At 43.7% G+C, this 19,688-nt stretch overlaps 1 protein-coding gene across 3 annotated transcripts in view; it reads left to right on the top strand.

Annotated features, from left to right (window-relative positions):
• Positions 1 to 19,688, top strand: part of KIRREL3 (kirre like nephrin family adhesion molecule 3) — a 741,064-nt gene that overhangs the window by 129,367 nt on the left and 592,009 nt on the right. The gene's annotated exons all lie outside the window — the stretch shown is intronic.

Genomic DNA, 19,688 nt, shown 5'->3' with positions numbered 1-19,688 from the left:
AGTGTGAGAACCTTTGCCTGCTTTATCTGCTGATCCAAATTAGTCTGCAGCTTTAGGGCTGTAGAAATCAATATGAAAATAATAGAATCATAGAACTGTAGAGTTGGAAGGAACTGTGAGGGTCATCTAGCTCAACTCCCTGCAGTGTAGGAATCTTTTGTCCAATGTGGGGCTCAAACCCACAACCCTGAGATTAAGAGTCTCGTGATCTAAAGTGTATTCCAGGAAACCCTAGAGTGCTTTGAAAGCTGATCAGGTCAGCATTCCTCCATGAGAAGCCTGGTAGTAATGATTTAAGCTTCTAGGAAAGTCTGTTTACCCACCACTACCAGTCTTCTCTACATTAGAGTGTTGGGTATTGGCTACATCCATGGTAGGACAGGTGCTGCCCTGTAGATGTTGTGGTACTCCAACCCACAGCGTTCCATTGGCCATGATAGCTGAAAATTGCCACCCAAATTGCCATCCAAAACCTGTGGAGGGCACCTCTTGAACACCCCTGCACTAAGTGATACAACAGGAAGGTCTAAAAGACTGTGTGCCATAAAACATACCCCAGATTAGAATCCACAGCATAATAAGAGCCCTGCTGGACTATATAGAATGTCCATCTGTTCCAGCATCTTCTCTTCATGGTGGCCTGTGGGAAGACCACAAGCAGGACATGAACACAATAGCAATCTCCCTCCTTGTGAATCCCAACAGCTGATAGTGCCTCCGTCTCTGCTTTTGACATTCCAACAGTATGCAGGGTTTATGTGGAAGATAAGGCAAAGTTTGAAACACATTGCTTTAGACCTTTAAAAATGCTTTCCTAAGCCTCGCCCCCCCCCCCCCGCTTGCCAGAAAGTGGGAAGATGGGAGGATCCAAGGAGTGAAGTCATGTGAACTCAGGGGGTTATATATATATATATATATATTTACCAGCCATTAAAAATGAAAATAATCCTTTCTCATTAATGTTGCAAATTACAAGCCATAGATAACTCATTTAGATGACAGTTCACAAAATCAATAAAAACCCAGGTTTGTTTTGAAAGCTGTATTGCCTAAATGCCAAAATACATATTTTTTATTCTTCTTTTTTTTGGCAAATTGCTTGATTTACATTTGAAAAGATCAAGCCTTATTCCTTCTGAAAGCTGAAAGGTAGGGTGTGGGTAGAAACACACAAAGCAATTTAAGCCTTCTTTTTGCAGTTCTGTATTGTGTATAATTTGATTGAAATTGATAGCAGGCAAAACTCTCTCTTGAAAAAGAAAAGAAACAACATTGCTGCTGGTATAGCAAATCTTTAAGCTTTTTGCTAACTTTGGAGTGCTAACTTAATTCTCCCTGAGGAGTACTATCCCCCGCCAGAGGGAACATTTTCATTTCTGATGAGGATTTGTAGAAGGCAAGTGGTAATAGGCTTGTGCTATAGAAATCCTATCTAATTCAGCCAACATAGTCTTCCTTTTCCTGGAAATCTTGTCCCTCCCCTGCCTGCCCCCTCCCTCCTGCTAGAAATCTACAATGTGAAAATTATTTTTTCCTTGTTAAACCCCATAAATCATATAGATTAAGTAATAATCTGATAATATCTGTGAACTGTGGGTTTTGTTTTTTGAAAAAAAGAAAGTGAAATCCAGGAAGATATACTATGAGGTCAACCATCAAGAGTCATACCATAGCTCCTTCTGGCCAGGTGTTTTTGACACTAACTGGCAGCAGCCCTCTGGTTTTCAGGCAGGAGGTTTACCTGGAGATGCTGGTGACTGAATCTGGAGTCTTTTGCATGCAAAGCTTGTGCTCTACCATTCAGCGACAGCCCTTCCCCACTCATACCATGCAAACATGGAACTTTGCAGAGGTTGAAGCATACAGTGATGGGGAATCAGGCATCCATTAAAAGTGGTGTTGGCAAGAGGAATACAATGGCTGTGAAAAACTTGTCATTAGACCAAAGGGTTACCTAGTCTTGCTATGTGTCAAAAGCTGGCCTGGGTCAACTGCCTTCTGTTAGTGCATGCAAGCACCTGGAATATTGGTGAAACAGCTAATAGTCAACAGTTGCCTACTCACTCATTAACGGGCATAATTTGTCTGTAAAAAGCATTTAATTCATTGGTCTTTAAATATGGGACTCCATGCCACAAAGTATGCTTAGCAATGCGCAAAGGAAAGCTTCCTTTTGTGTGTCCTGAACCTATTGCCAATAGGAAATATTGGACAACACCAGGTTCCAGTTATGTTGAAGAAGTGAAGTAAGAATTGCTGCTGCTTCGTCCATAAATCAGTAAAGTTATTTCAACTTTCCACACTCACTGTCTATGTCTTCTCAGGTGAATTCAGTGGGGCTTATTCCTCCTGTAATCCATACTCTAAACCTGGGGGTGGCAAACCGGTTTTTCATACCCTCTAACATTCCTCAGATGAAAATAGGGACATTTCTCACCCCCCTGCAACTGACTTTGCCCTCTATTCTTTGACACCCTTTTTTGCCCCCCCCCAAACCCCTGCAGAGCATTTCCTATCAGAAGAAGGGCAAGTTCCACCACCACTATACCAATGGGACACAGCACACACACCCTCCACCTTCCTGAGAAAACCCCTTTTTTGTGTACACAGGCTGTACACAGGTTGAATGTCACACAAGAGTATCTGTACTAGTGTTCAGCTCAACCATTCACATGCACAGGTACAAAAAGTGTGCACTCCTTGAAGGTAGCATATGAACACCCTTTAAATGGTCATCAGATTCCAGCCCTAAGATATGTGAAAGGAGCTTGAGGTTTCCTCTCCAGGCAATATTTTTGAGGAATTTCATGGAAGCCCTGAAGTGTTTCAGTCATAGCTGTCAACTTACAGATTTGAAAATTAGGGACCAGCAGCCTTGAAAATAAGGGACCAGCAGCCAAAATAAGGGACCTGCAGCCTCACCTGTTCCAGGCACTCCAGTCTTCCTGTCCTCCTGCAGTCTGGTCAAACTCATGCTGGTAGCTTCGAGAAAACTTTGTAACCAGAGGTTCAACTGAATAGAATCTGAATCACATGCACCACAAGGCCTATGTAGCCTCAACTTAAGATGGCTCCCCGGCCTGGCTTTGCACTGCAAAGTTTGCAGCAGCATGTGCAACAAAATGGCGTCCAGCATTCAAAAACCTTCTCAGCTTGCATTAACTAGCCACACACAAGGCATGCAAGCTCCACCCCCCAGTTGTTCTTAGACTTCTTATTGGGTGAGCAACACAGCCAAGCAACACAGTTGGAGCCTCCCTCCTCCCTGGCCGGCAGGGAGGGAGGGAGAGGAGCTGCTTCCTTTGAAATTTAAGGGACATCCATCAATAAGGGACAGCAGCGGGACATGGCGCTGGAATAAGGGACTATCTCTTCAAATAAGGGACACTTGACAGCTATGGTTTCAGTAAGGTTTTAGAAGTCTGTCGGCAAATTTGCTTTCTGAGTAAATTCAGAAGTTCATGTCGGACATGAGTAGGTCTTTTGTGCTCTTAATCTGCGCGTGTAGATGCCCCTTGCCCGTGTGGTGCTGTGCATACCTACAGTTCCTTCATTCAAACTCACTGCCTGCTTGAAAAATGAAGACATGAGACTCCCGCCAGAGGGAAATAGATTGTTTTTGATTGCTATTCATCTATTATTTTAGAAAGTAAAATGAATAGAACTTATGCAGGTCACAGACATTAAAGGGCCTATTTTATATCAGTTTGGGAGCACTTGTCAGCTTTGATTTATTAAGTCAGGTTCCTGGTCTGGCCACCAGTTTCTGTGTTAGCAGTCTTTTTGATAATGGATAGGTCTCACAGCTGAGTGCTCTGTGATTAGACTCCTCAACTATATGTTCTTAAATAAAGGCATCACTTTTGGAGAGGTGGGGGACACTGCTCATTTTCCTCTCTCAAACTGTTTCATTTGTCATCTCCTGCCGAGGTTTTCCCCACTTCTCTCAAGTTTGTTTTCGCTGGCAGTGTCAGGGAAGGTAAATGGAAGGCATCTTTAAGGGTTTTCGTTCAGAGCCTGCTACCAACCTACCTTGATTGATTAAATGTCACAAGGGACAAAAATAGATGAGAAGGAGTGATCTAAACAGCATTTCTGAGAGACCTGGTTTGCTGTGCTGCATCTTAGAGTACTACTCCCTTGCTCCCGTTGTGTCAGCATTTTTATCACCAGACTTCATTTCTTAGCTGGGTATATGTGCAGAGAACATGTTTGCACAGTCCACCAAAGAGAAGGAAGGTGGATCATGGTTTGGACTATTGCCTGCCTAGCCCAGGCTATTTGTCTGCCTAGCCCAGCATTGTCTGCTCTGACTGGAAGTGGCTCTCCTGGATCTAAAATGAAGGTCTTTCACATTACCTGCCATATGGAACTTTTAGACATGAGATTGTTAAAACTGAACTTTGGACCTCTGCAAGCAAAGCATGTGCTCTACTGCTGAGCTATTTCCATTTCCCCACAGGTAGCCTTAAGAAAGTTGCTGGCCTGTATTCAACAAACCTTTCTGTCAGTGCAAGGACTTCTGGCTGTGCAATGGAACTTCCCCTCCCTCTGACCCCCCCCCCCATGCATGCCTTAAACCTGTTCTGAAGGTTCCCCACACTCTCCCAGAGCAGATATGGAGAGGGAATGGTTTGTGCCATGGGGAGATGACGGGGGGGGGGGGCGAGGGAGAGTTCAGTTGCACAAGCAGAAATCCTTTCACTAATGGATCAGAGCACTGGCTCATGCCCACTGCCTTGCAGCCTCATCTGTAGTATGGGAAAAACAATACAAGCAGACTTTATAGGGTTCTTGTAAGGGAGATGCAACATGTTTTGCTAAGTGACTTCCAATACTGAATCACTTTGTATAGTAGTAGTTGTAACAACATTGCCATTTGTCTAGCACTTTGTAACAATTTATCGTATTTTTTCTTGTACAGTGGTACCTCGGGTTAAGTAGTTAATTTGTTCCAGAGGTCCGTTCTTAACCTGAAACTGTTCTTAACCTGAAGCACCACTTTAGCTAATGGGGCCTCCTGCTGCTGCCGCGCTGCCGGAGCATGATTTCTGTTCTTAACCTGAAGCACTATTTCTGGGTTAGTGGAGTCTGTAACCTGAAACGTATGTAGCCTGAAGCGTATGTAACCCGAGGTACCACTGTGTAAGACGAGGCTTTATTATTATAAAGAAATGTTAAAAATGTGGGGTCGTCTACGGATAGTGCAGAGGGGGTTCAGGCAATTGTTGGCAGCCATGAGCAGGAGATTTCCAGTGGTGATTGGGCGAGTGATTGGTGTCTGCAGCAAGGGCTGCTGGCTATGGGCTGCTTCTGCAGCAATTTGGCCGTCGATTTGCAGCTGCTGGCAGTGAGTGGGCATACGTTTGCTGGCTTCAGCAAGGCGTGTGATTGGCACTGGCGGTCAGGCGGGTGAGCGCTTCTCGGCAATCCCCCCTCCAAAAAGCTCTGACACTCTGGGCAATCTCCCCCCATTTCCTTGATTTGGAGTCCCAAAAAATAGGGGTCGTCTTATACATTGGGGGGTGTTATACACAGAAAAATACAGTATGCACTCCTTGGTATCTAATGCACATGAAAATTCAGGTATTTAGTCCCCATTTGTATGTAGGTAAGTATTTAATCGCAACATTATTACAAAATTCGGAGAAGTGTGACAAATGAAGGATTATTGCGTTCTGATCTGCATGTTAGTCTGAAAGGCAGTCACATTATACCAGAATTCACAGAAATAAAATTCCTCAAGTATTCCTATCAAATAGAAGGCAGGCTCAGGCATGTTCCGATGCTACACAAGTTATTAGCCCTCCAAAATTTTTAATACATGGGCTGAGGTGCTAAGTGTTATTTACCCTTAACTTTCATCAACAGGGCTGAGGAACTTGTGATGCTCCAGGTATTGTTGGACTCCAATTCCCATCAGTTATTCAGTATGGCCAAAGGTCAGGGATGATGGGAGTTGTAGTCCAACAACATCTGGTTTCCCATCCCCTTTCAGCAGCCTTGTTTTGACATGAAATCTCATACCACTCAAGGCCATATTCCCGCTGAACATGAGATGAGGGTAGCAAATAAATAATTACAACAGAACACTGTCCCTCCTTACCCTTCTTTTTCATAGGACAGATCTGCATCACTGCAGTTCCAGATGTGTCTTAATCGGGAACTATTGCAATGCCGAGAGGGTATTAAGAGAAATCCGATTCCTTGCTGAAAGAAGATTATCAGGGGTTTATCTGCAGCTGATAATGACACTTTGTCCTTCTCTAGCACCCTTTGGTTTGATAAGGCATAAACACATTCAATTAAATATTGTAGGGCTTTCTATAGCAGCTTGTAATTAGTGTTCCTAAAGCAGGTAGATGCACGACAGTTATTCATGTGAATAATGGGGAGCTGGATAGAACCAGATTGGTGGACTTCATATTGGCTTCATATTATTTAAGGGCACAATGAGGAGTTGATTGCTGAGTATTGCCAATATAGGAGTTTAATAAATGCTTAATGTGTATTTATGTATCTGAAACATGTAAACATATTTTAGAGTGGTCAAGTGGAACCCAGATCTTGGAGAATGGAGGGTATTAGATGAATAGAATACAGTGGTACCTCAGGTTAAGTACTTAATTCGTTCCGGAGGTCCGTTCTTAACCTGAAACTGTTCTTAACCTGAAGCACCACTTTAGCTAATGGGGCCTCCTGCTGCCACCGCACCGCCGGAGCACGATTTCTGTTCTCATCCTGAAGCAAAGTTCTTAACCTGAAGTACTATTTCTGGGTTAGCAGAGTCTGTAACCTGAAGCGTATGTAACCCGAGGTACCACTGTAATAGAATCATACAATTGTGGTGGTGAAGACCAGACCACCACAAACATTAGGTATTTGCTATGGTCTAAGTCTGGTTTGGGGACCAGCCATGTGTGCCACCAGTTTTGTGATGAAATGGGAGTCCAGAGAGTGCTCTTAGTTTGCACAGAACCTGTGTGAAGTGAGGGTGCAATTGAATACTGTATTTTGGGGCAAGCCCTCATGGCTGATTCACACATTCCCTTATTTATTTATTTCACAACATTTATATACCTCTTCATTATACTAAAACCAGTGTGACTGTGTCACAAACCCACTGTATAACTATAGGGTTGTTTGTATCTCATGGGTAGCCTGAATAATTTGAGTGCTTCCTTTGTTAGCATCATAGGCCACTGTGACTGTAGAATGCTAGTGTGAGAAGGATACTTGAGCTTTCAGCATCCATAACTTACTGATATAAAACAGGAAGCCAATCCCATAGGAGAGACTTTGCAGAGAAGTAACTCTTCCATAAAGTCATCATGTGAATGTTCTCTTCAACTTGTCCATGAATAATTTCTATAAGTGCTTTTCAGGGTCTTCCAACATGCAAATCCAACATAACAGTGACTTGCTTTGTTATGGCAGAAAACAGGATTTGAATGTATCCTGATTGGCAATAGTCCTTATGGTTCAATGGGGAAGGGACATAGCTCAGTGGGAAAAGCACACTATTAGCGTGCAAATAGGTCTCATGTTCAGTCCCTGGCATCTCCAGGCATGGTTGGGAAAGAAACTGAAACTCTTGAGAGCTGCTGCCAATTAGCAATGCAGATATTGCCCAGCTAGATGGTCTGCTACATTATAAGGTAGCTACCTATGCTTTTGAAAACATGATAGGGCTGTAGCCAACATTCTCTGTCTGCTAGCACTATGGCTCTTGCATTAGCAAAGGGGTGAGCTTTAACCCTGCACAAGAGAGGAATTCAGTGCAATAACTGTGCAACAACTATCAGCAATCTGCTTATGCATTCTCTTGTGCAACATTGTTCCAGTGCTGCAAAACATTTCACCAGTGGAACAAATACGCAGCTAAATTATGTTAACTTAATGCTATATTGGATACAGCCAATAGTCTTGGATAAGCAGGATAGGTTCTTAACAAGACTGGCTGGTGCCCTTTGTTTACATTTCAAGCTGCATTTTAAACTGTATTCTAACTTATATTTTAATCAACTTTTTTTGGGGGGGTTGTTTTTGTTTTGTTTTGTTTTGTTTTTAATGTTTTTACTGTATTTATTTTCAGTGTTAGCCACCTTGAGCCCGGTCTTGGCCAGGGAGGGCGGGGTATAAATAAAGAATTGTTGAGTTGGAAGGGACCCTGAAAGCCATCTAGCCCAACACCCTGCAATGCATGAATCTTAACACACTGTCCCCTATCCAGTTTGAAACCATACTGGACCCTGCTTAGCTTTGCAGATGTGCTAGCAATTTTATTGCTGCACAAGTAGAATCATTGAAATCAAAGAATCTAACTTAGTGATATCCATTTACTATAATGAGTGTATTCTGAGTAGGTCTAGCAACCCTATGTGCTTTCATTTTACCCCAAAGAAATGTCTAAAAGGGATGATAGTGTCTGTAACATATGTTGAAGAATGCAAAAGCATATGTAAGTGATGATGATGATGATTACTGCTCTGTTTTCTCAGTGCCTAGCTTTTACCATAACAGATTTCTCAGTATGGTTTTCCCTAATGAGTAATTATACTTTAGGGCTGTGTATTCTTCCTACCTTCATTCCTTCCTTGCTCTTTTTTACTCTCTCTTCTGTAATGGAAAAAAAAGCTAACTAAGAAAAAAACCTCCCTAAAAACCAGGAAGCTAGAAAATCCTCTTTGAAGTAATAGTGTATGGAGAGGATTTATCCTTGTCCACTTAAATATTCATGACAGCTTGCATTTCTGTTCAAAAAGACACTTGTTTATTTAGATAAGATTTAATTTATTCATAATTTACCTAAATTTGCAGGAGCGTGCATGTACATTTTAGCTTATAAGCAGCATAATACATAAAACATTATTGAGGCATGCAAATTACACAAAAACACCATTTGAAACTGCCGGCTTGTTTTAGGCAGATAACTAATTTCTTAGCTCAAGTAGAGAGAGAAACACAATTGCAGGGGACTGTTGCCTGGGATGCACCAATTCAGAATTATGCTTCTTTTAATGGAAGAGGCACGGCTTTTTAATAGGGTCGCTCTGGAACCTAGATTCATGTAGCTTGAGCAATATTTATTCTCTAGTCCTTTTGTTAGCTGGAGGCACAGCCGGGACTTCTAGCCTTTTCTGAAGGGCTTGAGTTTGCGTCAGTAAAGCTGGTGCATCAGGGCTGGGTTTTCTAAGGACAAGGTACCCACAATGAACAACAATTTCCCCATAGGCAAGGCTGCAATTGAAGAGGACTCGGAAACTTCAGCTAGTCCAAAATGCAGCAGCCAGATTACTGGCTAGGGTTCCATTTAGATATCATATAAACCCTATTTAAAACAGCTGCACTGGTTGCTAATTTGTTTCTGGCTCCAACTAAACTTTACAGCCCCAAATGACTTGGGTCCAAAATACCTGAAAGACTGCCTCCTTCCCTATAGACCCATTTGGGTGCTTAGATCAGCAGAGGGGCCCCGCCTTGGTAGTTCCACCCAGTGGTGTAGCATGGGGGGAGTGTCAGAGGGACATTGACCCTGGATGCAAAATTCTGAGAGGGGTGCAACCAGGCGCCCCCACAACAGGCTCCCTCAGTGTGGCTGAGCTCCTGCCACCTTCCAGAGCCACAGGGAGGCAAGTCACACCTGGGAGTGGCCTTTGGGCCTGGGGCAGCAACTCCTTCTCTGCTTGGCTGGCAAACGGAGCCCATGTGCACCCCATCCCTGAGCTAGCCAACGAGGTTGGGCCAAGTCATTCTTCCCTCTGTGTGGGCTCTGAGCTTCCCCTGTGGCTCCACCCTAGCTGCCCAGTCCACCAGGGGGTGCAACGCTTGCCGCTCCCCAGGTGTTGGCAACCCACACAGTACCACTTGCTCCACCATCCTCAGAAATCCGTGTTGCTTTTCAAAGAAGTTGGTTCACACAGACAGCTGTGAGTTGTGATTCGAGGACCCGATCCCCGCTTGGGGAATAAGGACACGTGGACACAGAATGTAAGGTTAATGGGTAAGGTAAAGGCCACAACTTTATTGATTACAGCATGTGAGAAGGTATTGGCTTAGGCATTGGACCACAGAACATTAGACTCCACCCACTCGTAGAGGGGTGAGTCTGAGGAGGGGTTAACCACCAGTAGGGGAAGCCTGTTGATGCTAATCCAACTATAGGCTCTCTTCCTGATGTCACCGAGGGTCGTGCCATGGCCCCCCGCCACGCAGGCATCAGACAGAATACACGATCGCCGGATTCCTTTAACGGAATACCCAAAAATTGAAGGCATAGGCGATGGCCACACCTAGCTCTTCCACACACCACAACACATTCCAATGCCTAACCGCCAAATACCACGAAAGTTGTGACGGTTGCTACGAGGTAGGCGAAAAAAAAACCAAGAGGCAGGGCCAATTTAGCCAATTGGAAAAAACTCCTACCAGGTTAAACAGGGCGACCAACCAGAGGTCCATAGCAAAGTCTCAGGAACAGCTAATCTAAAAGGCATGGAGGGTGGGTGACTCGAAGAAAATGTGTGTGCAATGGTGGGGATGGCTGGCGCGGCTGCGTTTGAGCAGCAAGCCACGCCCCTGCCGAGCTTCCCTATTGGGTGCCCAACCAGGGAGGGGCATGGCCCCAGCCCTGGAGTTGAAGCAGGGGGCGGAGCGCCCCCTGCATGACGCAGGAATCGTCTCCCGCTCACAACTCCTCCCCTCCTGGGAGGAGGATAGGCTTTATCCAAGTAGGGAAATCAAGTGTTTTTGTGAACCAGTCTAAAAATTCTTCTTCAGCATAAGTACCAGATTCACAATAGAAAGTTTGCAAACTTCCCCCCCTTTCTCTAAACCATCAGAGATTCAACACTGCACTGCTCTTTACATTTCAGTTATTAATTATCACTGTTGCGATTTCCATCTGTTTGCTTATGTATGGACAAATTGACATCTACTGTCACTTGTTGTTACAAATCTAATTCCAAACCTGCATGATTGTAATAGGAAATTAACTTCTCTGCAGAGAGTTTCCATTTTGTTTGACAAATTGTGCGTGGAGAGGAAAATGATACATCTATAAGTTTATTAATTGAGAAATTTATAAATGTGCATTTGATGATTTTCAGAGTATAGGAGTTTTTCTAATGATGGTCTTACATTATACAAGTCCTTAAGGGATTTGGCTAGAATATAGAGATGCACTTGTGTGGTATACAAAGTGGTAAGTGTACATGGGCAAAGGTACCTTATGGTATATGGCCATGATGAAATTTATTCCAATAGAGATGTTGGGAAAACATAGACTATTGATTAGGCGTGGGTTTTGGGTTTTTCTATATACAAAAATGCAGCCTCTTCTGTGAATAGCTTAGGGAGAAAATATTGAACTTACTCAATCGGCTCTCGGGGTTCGTCCCATTTATTTTCAATTTGTCAAATGTGGCATTGTTGCTGCGATTGTGTTTGGTGATTTATTAGGAATTTTCTAAATGGGGCACTCTGTCATTGGAGTTAGTTTAGCATTGTGTCTTTGCAGTATGATTGGTTTTTTCTCCTTTTTTTACTAGCTCATGATAGGAACCAAAGATTTTATTTATTTATTTTTGAAAAAAGAAAAGAAAGAATGGCCCAGACTGGGTGTGCAGGGAGTAGGGAATGAAAAAATCAATGTGCTTTAAATGCGATGACAGGATGAGCTGTTTAAATTGCCTTTGCGAATTGATTTAAAACATGTTGGTAGAAACGTCTATTTCATTAACCATCTTTTCCTTCATTTCAGCAGCTGGAGTCACTGTCCCCTCCTGTCTCTCCCAGACATAATAAAAATACCCATGTAGACATCTTATTACAAGACAGCGACAAAAATGCTGCAGCTACATGACTTGGGGGGGGGGGAGGAAAGTGGACAGGAAGACATGGGGAGAAGAAGGACCACCATCACTCAGTAGCTTGACTACAACTCCCATCATCTATCACTATTAGCCATGCTGACTGATGGGAGTTGGCTGGACCCTGCCCTTTTTGTGCCTCCCACGAAATATCCCCCTTTCATTTATCAAACAATGCATGTGCCTATTTATTCTGTCATTGCATTTGAGTTTGTCTTTACTAGGACAGATTCAAAGTGAGGACTCTGGGGTGACTCATACCAAGAGGGAATACCCCTTTCTCTTGAGTCTGGTGGGACTTTCCAAGATGCATTTCCACCTAATAGAAGTAGCACCTCCAATGTGTTTGCTCACCCAAGCAAACTGCACAAACATGGTTCCCCGAGGCAAGTGTATACTGGGTTTGGAGGGGGGGGAGCATGCCCCTTGTTGTTCCTGGTTTGTGGCAATGGCTTAATGTTTGTTTTTTTGAAAAATGGAAGGGTATTTGTTGTGTGACACATTTCTTGATTGTTCTGAAAACCTATGAGCAGAGAATCACAGTGGCTTTTATAAGTGCTCTTGAGTGATCCTGTTATCCTAAGATAACAGCAGCAGGAGAAGAGAGAGAAAAAAACACCCACTAGCATCCAAAGAGCATTCAGTTGATTTAGGAGATAGGAGAGTGGCTTTATATTTCAAAATTCCTGACTGAGTTCAGTTTTAATGTAAGGCCCTTAATACTAGTTGTACTTCCACAGAAACATCTTGACATCTGATCAGACCAAGACACAAAAGCAGAGAGAGAAAACGTTATAACCCACAGTAATAAATAACTGCATGGAAAGAAGAAATGCCACTTCTCTCTAGAGCAGGAGTGGGAAAATCTGTGGCCCTCCAAATGTTGTTGGATTCCAGCTCCCATCATCCCCTGCCAGCATGGACGGCCACAGGCTCACTACCCCTGTGCTAGGGAAATAAGAAGTTGTCATGACAGGAGTCAGACTAGTGGCTCATCCATTAGGTTAGCTTTTTCTGCAGTGAGTCACAGCAGCTCTCCAGGGTTTCAAGCAAAACTCTTTGCAAGTCCTACCTGTAAATGCCAGGGAATTGGATGTGGGACCTTTCACATTCACACTTCAAGTATGTGTGGTAACAATGAGCAGCCACCTTTCCTTCCTTGATAATCTGAAAGTTGTTGTTTGCTTGTGTAGCCTACCCTTCTTCCTGGAAGGAGGGGGGGGCAAGACAGCTAACAATCAATATTAAAATGCAAATCAGCATAAAATAATTAAAAAAAAACCAGTATCAATACAATACATTGCAGCAGAGTGTGTTACTTGGACTGTTAACTTCCACACCAGCTGTAAAACAAAGCCCTGATCAAGCAAATATGTTTTAAGGTGTTGTCTAAATGACAATAGCGTGAGGGGCAACTAGATCACCACTGGGAGAAGTTAATCTTTTCAGTATGTTAGATGCAAATATATTTATTATTAAGATCTGTAATGTTTGGATTCCTCCATTTTTTTTGTCTTGGTGTGAGTTAGTGTCAAGTTGTCTCTAGACCTACTTCGGCATTACATGTATTTATTTATTACATTCATAACCCACCTTTCTTCCTCAAGGTGGCATACATTGTTCTCTTCCTCTCCATTTCATCTTTGCAACCACCCTGTGACGTAGGTTAGGTTAAGCGACAGTGACTGGCCACTCAAGGTCATCCAGTGAACTTCAGGGTTGATTGGGGATTGGAACCCTGGTCTCCCAGGTCCTAGTCTAACACTCTAACCAGTGCACCACACTGGCTCTCATGTAGGGCGTTGCCATGATAACGAAGGAGTCCTGCCAGTCCTGCCACTGCCATCATTATTCGTTTTAGCAGCAACCACATGTTGTATCTGGTTTTCTATGGTAAAACTCCAATTTGTAAGCACGTGCCTTTGAGTAGAGGCTTGATGCAATCAGGGCATGCGGTTGTGCAGGCATCCCAATATCTTGTTTTCTATCATGGAACCCAAGGCAACATAATATTGTTCACCAGCAGTCTCCCATCTAGGCACTGACCAGGCTCTGAACTGCTTGACATCCGTATGGCGGTGGCTTTATGTGCTTTTAAATCATACCCTGCACCCTACACTTTAAAAAACAAAAACAGCATGTGTAGTCTGGGTGCATAAGGATGATAGAGCAGATATTATCTGTGCATAGACCGTGCAAGCTGAGACTAAGCAAATTTGATTTGGGCCCTATTCAGACCGGATGCCCTTGCATGGACATCTATCAATTCAGGGGGACAGTGGGAGGTACATTCTTCGCTCCCCACTATGTGGATGAGCAAATGATTCATAAATGAAAACCCATACTCAATTCAGATTAACTTCCATGTGGGGAGAGGCAATATGAGCTGGAGGAGTGAAATTGTACGTATCATCTTTCCCACTGGACATGCCTGCCTGACTCCAAGTACAAAAGCTGAGGCTGCTGAACAGACATTTGAGCTGAGGTATCTATTGTTTATGACTAATTTTGTTATGTTTGTAATTACAGTGGTACCTTGGAAGTCGAACAGAATCTGTTCTGGAAGTCTGCTCAATTAACAAAACATTCAGAAACCAAGGCACGGCTTCCGATTGGCTCCAGGAAGCTCCTGCAGCCAACTGGAAGCTGTGGAAGCTGCGTTGGACGTTCAGGTTCCAAAGCGTGTTTGCAAACCGGAACACTCACTTCCGGGTTTGTGGCATTCAGGAGCCAAAATGTTGGACTCGCAAGGCGTTTGGGATCCAAGGTACGACTGTATGCACTTCTTCATGTCGTAAGCACCTTGAGCATGGGTTTAACTATGAAAAGGCGGCATACAAATAAAATTGTGTGTGTGTGCCTGTTTACCATATGTGGACGCAAAAAGAAAAATACACATGCAGATGTAAAAATAAAATAATATATATATCCAGTGTCTGCAGGCCTGAATTGTTCAGTCATTAAATAAAATCCAGAAGTGCCAGTGTCATTTAGACCTACACATGCTTGACTTGGTTAGTGCATTTCACCCTGCCACTATTACTATTGGAGCCATGTAAATAATGTAGCAACTATATTTACCATGTAAATTACCTTATTAACCTTGCTGCTTATACAGTGTTTTGCTAAGCAGAGCTGTTAAAACTCCCCATTAGTATCTCTATTTTTAAAAATAACTTTATAGTTGGTTGGGTTTCCTCGATGATGGATATGTAAGCTTGAACTGCCAGCAGGGAGGAGGGAATCTTTTGGTCAAATTCATTGCGTGGACAGGTGGAGTCCCCAGATCCCGCGCGGTCCCCCCCGTCATGTGGAATAACGACTCATGACAACGTGCTATGGGATTAAATCAGCCACAACTTTATTAACTTTCAAATGTGGGTAGACCTTGGCTCAGGCATTGGGCGTTCTCCCTCCCCAGTCCCCAGCTGGGGACCTAGGGAGCATCAGGGTTATCCAGTGTGTGCGGGGGGGGGGTGGGCTGGCTCTGGAGAACATATGTTCAAGCAGAGATAGCCGCCCCCGTTACGCCGCCGCCGCAGGGGAGAGCAATGACGACCTTTCAGCGTACGGTCAAAGCCTCCCTTCAGAAACCCCTTTAACGGGGAACCCTGGTATCGCCACCGCAAAGAGGAAGATGGACTAAAGGATTCCGCCCAAGGCCTGATACCGCCAAAGTTGTGACGTTTTGCTACGGGAAAGGCGAAACCTGCCAATGCAGGGAAATTCCTTTCCGGCCCTTTAACAGCAGCCTTAACGTAGCAGCGCCCGCATACCTGTGAAGAAAAGTTAACCTGCAAAACCTGTGAAGAAAAGTTAACCTGCAAATAAGACATTAACTGAGGGTGGGTAGGGTGGGAGAAGCCCTGGAGCCAAGTGAGGATTCACAGGTAAGATCCTCCCTCTATTGTGTGGGCAGGTAATCCCTCCCCTACCTGGCCTGGTCTCCTTGGCAACGCTTCCCCCAGGTGGGATTGGACAAATGACTGAGATAGGCGGAGACCTCCAGATATCCCATCTGAGGGAAGGCAAACCAAGCCTATGCTGTTGGAGCCGCTCCAGATCTAGGGGCTGCGCGTGTCCACGCAAAGGGCGCCCCCTGTTTTAAGCGCGGAGCGGTCATTCTGTTGTTGTCAATGGAGCTGGCAAGAGCATACATTATCCAGTGTCAGCTCCCAGTTTTGCAAAGTGCTTGAGCCCTTTTTGGGTTCCCCTCCCTGAGAGGCTCCTCCCTCCTCAATGATGTCCTCCCCCTTCCCCTTCCTTTCCCTTAGCCTTCTGATCCCAATCTTCAAAAGTGCCCAGAGAGTGAGTGCAAAAGATGTGAAGGGTGCTGCTGCTGCTTCTCCTCCTTACTCTATGTCATCACTTGCATCCTCAAAACAAAGCAGGAAGATAGGAAGAAATAGCTAGGGCCCTCTGGGAGTTGTCAGTGAGCTCTTTACATGGGTGTAGTAGGCCTTGGCAGGAGCCCCAAAATGCCTACCTCTGATGTTGCCCCAGACCATCTCTACTCCGCCCCCTGTGTTATTGAGACATTGTTGGATCTTATGTTCCTTACTCTTTGTAGGCTAATGCCTGGTGTAGCAATCATACTCAACCATGGTTAACCCTAACCATGGTTGTTGCCCCCCCCCCTTAACCATGGTGAAATGGGTTGGGTTCAGAAATAATGCAAATCATAGCTTCACACTGCATGCATGAGGCTCCTCTCCTTCCTTTCTTCTCCTTCCCTTGTGCAGGCTCAAGTAGGAGATTGGAAGCATCCTTCTCCATCTTCAGTTTGTCATTTTGGGAACTGCAATCAGTTTTAATTATGGTTCATCTGGGTTTGTAAACAGTGGTTTGGATTTGGTTTGTTCAGATAAAGCAGAGTTAAGAAATGTAATGGCAGTTTTCCTGGTCTAGGCAAAAGAACAAACAGTAGCAAGGTGAAAATAGGAGTGGACTCTTCAGATCTCCTCCCAAAGAGAGTGGGAAAGGGGAGGGGGGAAGTGCATGAGCCTGAGGCTGGTTTGTATGCATAGCACTTAACTATGGTTCAGTGCTGTGTACAAATAAAGCCAAAGATTTAGCTTGCTCAACTAAACCCGTCTGGGTGGAGGGTGTTTAAGGGAGACATTCATGAATCACTTGTCCCAGTGTAAGTAAACAACAGTTTGCTCAGTGCAGACATGGGTTGTATCCAATGCTACTCCCACTCAGAGAAGACTACTAACAGGTTCATTAATCTCAATGGGCATTCTCTGAGAAGAATGTAGCTGGATACATGCCATAGCAATCGCTCTTCACAAACCTGCTTTAAAGCACAGTTTGATATCCTGGTTTGTGGCCATTACTACACCATGGCTTAAATATTTGTTTAAATATCTGCACATTGTTTAAATAGTTAGACATAGTTCTCAATGTAATGCACAAAACACAGTTAAGTATTATGGCCACATAGGACCTAAAATTGTTGCTTCCCGCATCTTCATTGCACCATGCATCTGTCTTGCTATCCAGTTTTCATGTCCCATCCCTTAGAAACGTTGATGTTATCTGTTATAGTGTGCAAGAGATAATGGATTTTCTCAACATCTGTTTTCATTTAAAATGCCTGAGCTGCCACCCCCTTTGCACACAGATCTCGCTCCCTACTTATGATGCCAGAGGATGGGAAGTGGCAGGCTGGAGCCAAAACCAAACCCTTACTAATGAACATTTGCAGCTGCTGGTGGGACTTGGCAATTGTCTGCCAGCTCTGGTGACAGAATTCATCTTGTAAAACGTACCTGTGATAAATATCAACTTGCAGTGATTAAGCAAGAGGTTGTTAATTCATGAATGGGCTTTGCACGTGAGCCAGAGGGTAATTTGATTTCCAGCGGCTACAGACTACATTATTTTCTTCCCACCCCACCGAGGAAGCCGGATGCCAATGCTCGTAAAGCAGCAACTGTTGCAAATACTCTCTTCTTTTTTATGAGCCTCAGCTGGCTCAGGCACAGGGAAGGAAAAGTCTTGGCAAAAGACTTGAGTACAGCAGCCCAAGCAATGAAGGGCACAGTGAAGGCTGATGTGTCCCTCTTGGACACTTAGGGGGGAAATGAGGAAATCCGATGGTCTGGCAAGATGGCAGTTATTTTGTGTCACGTTAATAAGTAAGTAGGAAAAGGGTTACTGTGCCACAAAGCAAAAAGAACGTGAAAGGAGAGATCTGTATTATGATAAAGCTTTCTTTTGTGACCTTGATAAGTAGCTTGTTGCTATGCAATGCCAGACATCTATTTTCTTTTTATAAAAGATATACAGTCGTACCTTGGAAGCCGAACACCTTGGTTCCCTAACAAATCGGCTCCCAAATGATTGAAACCTGGAAGTGAGTGTTCCGGTTTTGAACAATTTTTTGAAGTCCAGTGCAGCTTCCACGGTTTCTGATTTGCTGCAGGATGCTCCTGCAGCCAATCGGAAGCTGCGCTTCCCCCCACCCCCAATGGTTCCAGGAGTCGAATGGACTGTACCTGTATGGAACCTGCATGAGAGGTGATTCTTTCCATTTCAGTTTCTCCCAGTTTTTTCCAATCTTAAGTTCAGTTCTTCGCATTTCTGTACCAGTTTGCTTTTTAAACAGAAGTGCTTGTGAAAATTTGTGCCATTTCTCCCTATACACACATATTTTGTTTGAAATTTTGCTTGATATATGAGAGCACCATACCATGTGGCCCTGGGCAGCAGGAAACAATGGAACATGCCTTTTTCCACTGGCATAATTATATAGACATATGGGCCAGGTTTATCCTGCCTGTCCTACATAAATTCCCAGGATGTACAGAACAACTCAACATCTTCCTACTGCTCCAGGATGAAAGCCCAGATGCCACATAATCAGTTGCTAGATTTTGCGCTGCCATGATGGATATTCGCCGAAGGATGGTTTGTGTTACAAACCAGTCCTAAGTTGAAGGCCCATATTGCAAGACCTGTATTCCCTTAAATTCTACCTCTTATAGTTGTTTTAACTGCATGCCCTTTAGTTCTTATCTGTTTTAATTATCAGTTTTTATACACCCATTACCCGTGTTTAATCTCGTATTCTATTCACATGTTTTATCCTCTGCTTGTTACTTTGTTCTTATTTGCTCTAACAATTATCTGTTTAAATCCTAACTGCTATTTTATTCATATGTTTTTCTTATGCTGGTCTGTGACTGTAATAAAGTTCATTCATAGATAGGAGAGCAATTTTCTGTAGCCTAATGCATTTTGTATTTTGTTTTCACTAACGTATGCATTTTTATGCACACTTTCTTTCTAATATATACACATTTTTGTGCACAATATTTTGGTTGCAGAACTGCATCAGAGAATGTAGAGATGCAAGTATTAACCAAGGATAGCTGTGTTTTGGTTCACGTATTCTTTTATGAAGTGCAAATTATGTGGTTTTGCATGAAGATGGAAACCAAACCAAATTTATCTAACTCTCGCGTGATATGTGTGAAATGGGGGCGGAGGGAGATTAGTAGCCTTGCTAAAACCTTTCTTTGGCACCTCTCCATTCTTTTACTTGAGAAGAAACCCCCATAATTGTCTCAAATGTCACTTTGGATCTTGTCCCAGATCTTATAAACTTCACCTCACTCTGTCTAATGATAGGGTGGGCCCTGTTTGCTTGGGGGTGGGCCATGGGGGACCAGCACATCACTTTGAAGTTTAATTCAAGTGTTCTGTATCTCAGGATACTGAGTGTGTGTATGTAGATCAAAGGTAATGGATGATGAGTGCTCGGAATGGGCATCTGTTGTCTTCAACCAAGAAGCATTATGTGAATTTTCA

The sequence above is a fragment of the Podarcis liolepis genome (genome assembly GCF_965112155.1).
Source record: "Podarcis liolepis genome assembly, chromosome: 16".
In the NCBI taxonomy this organism is placed as follows: Eukaryota; Metazoa; Chordata; class Lepidosauria; order Squamata; family Lacertidae; genus Podarcis; species Podarcis liolepis.
This window is presented reverse-complemented; position numbering and strand designations above follow the sequence as displayed.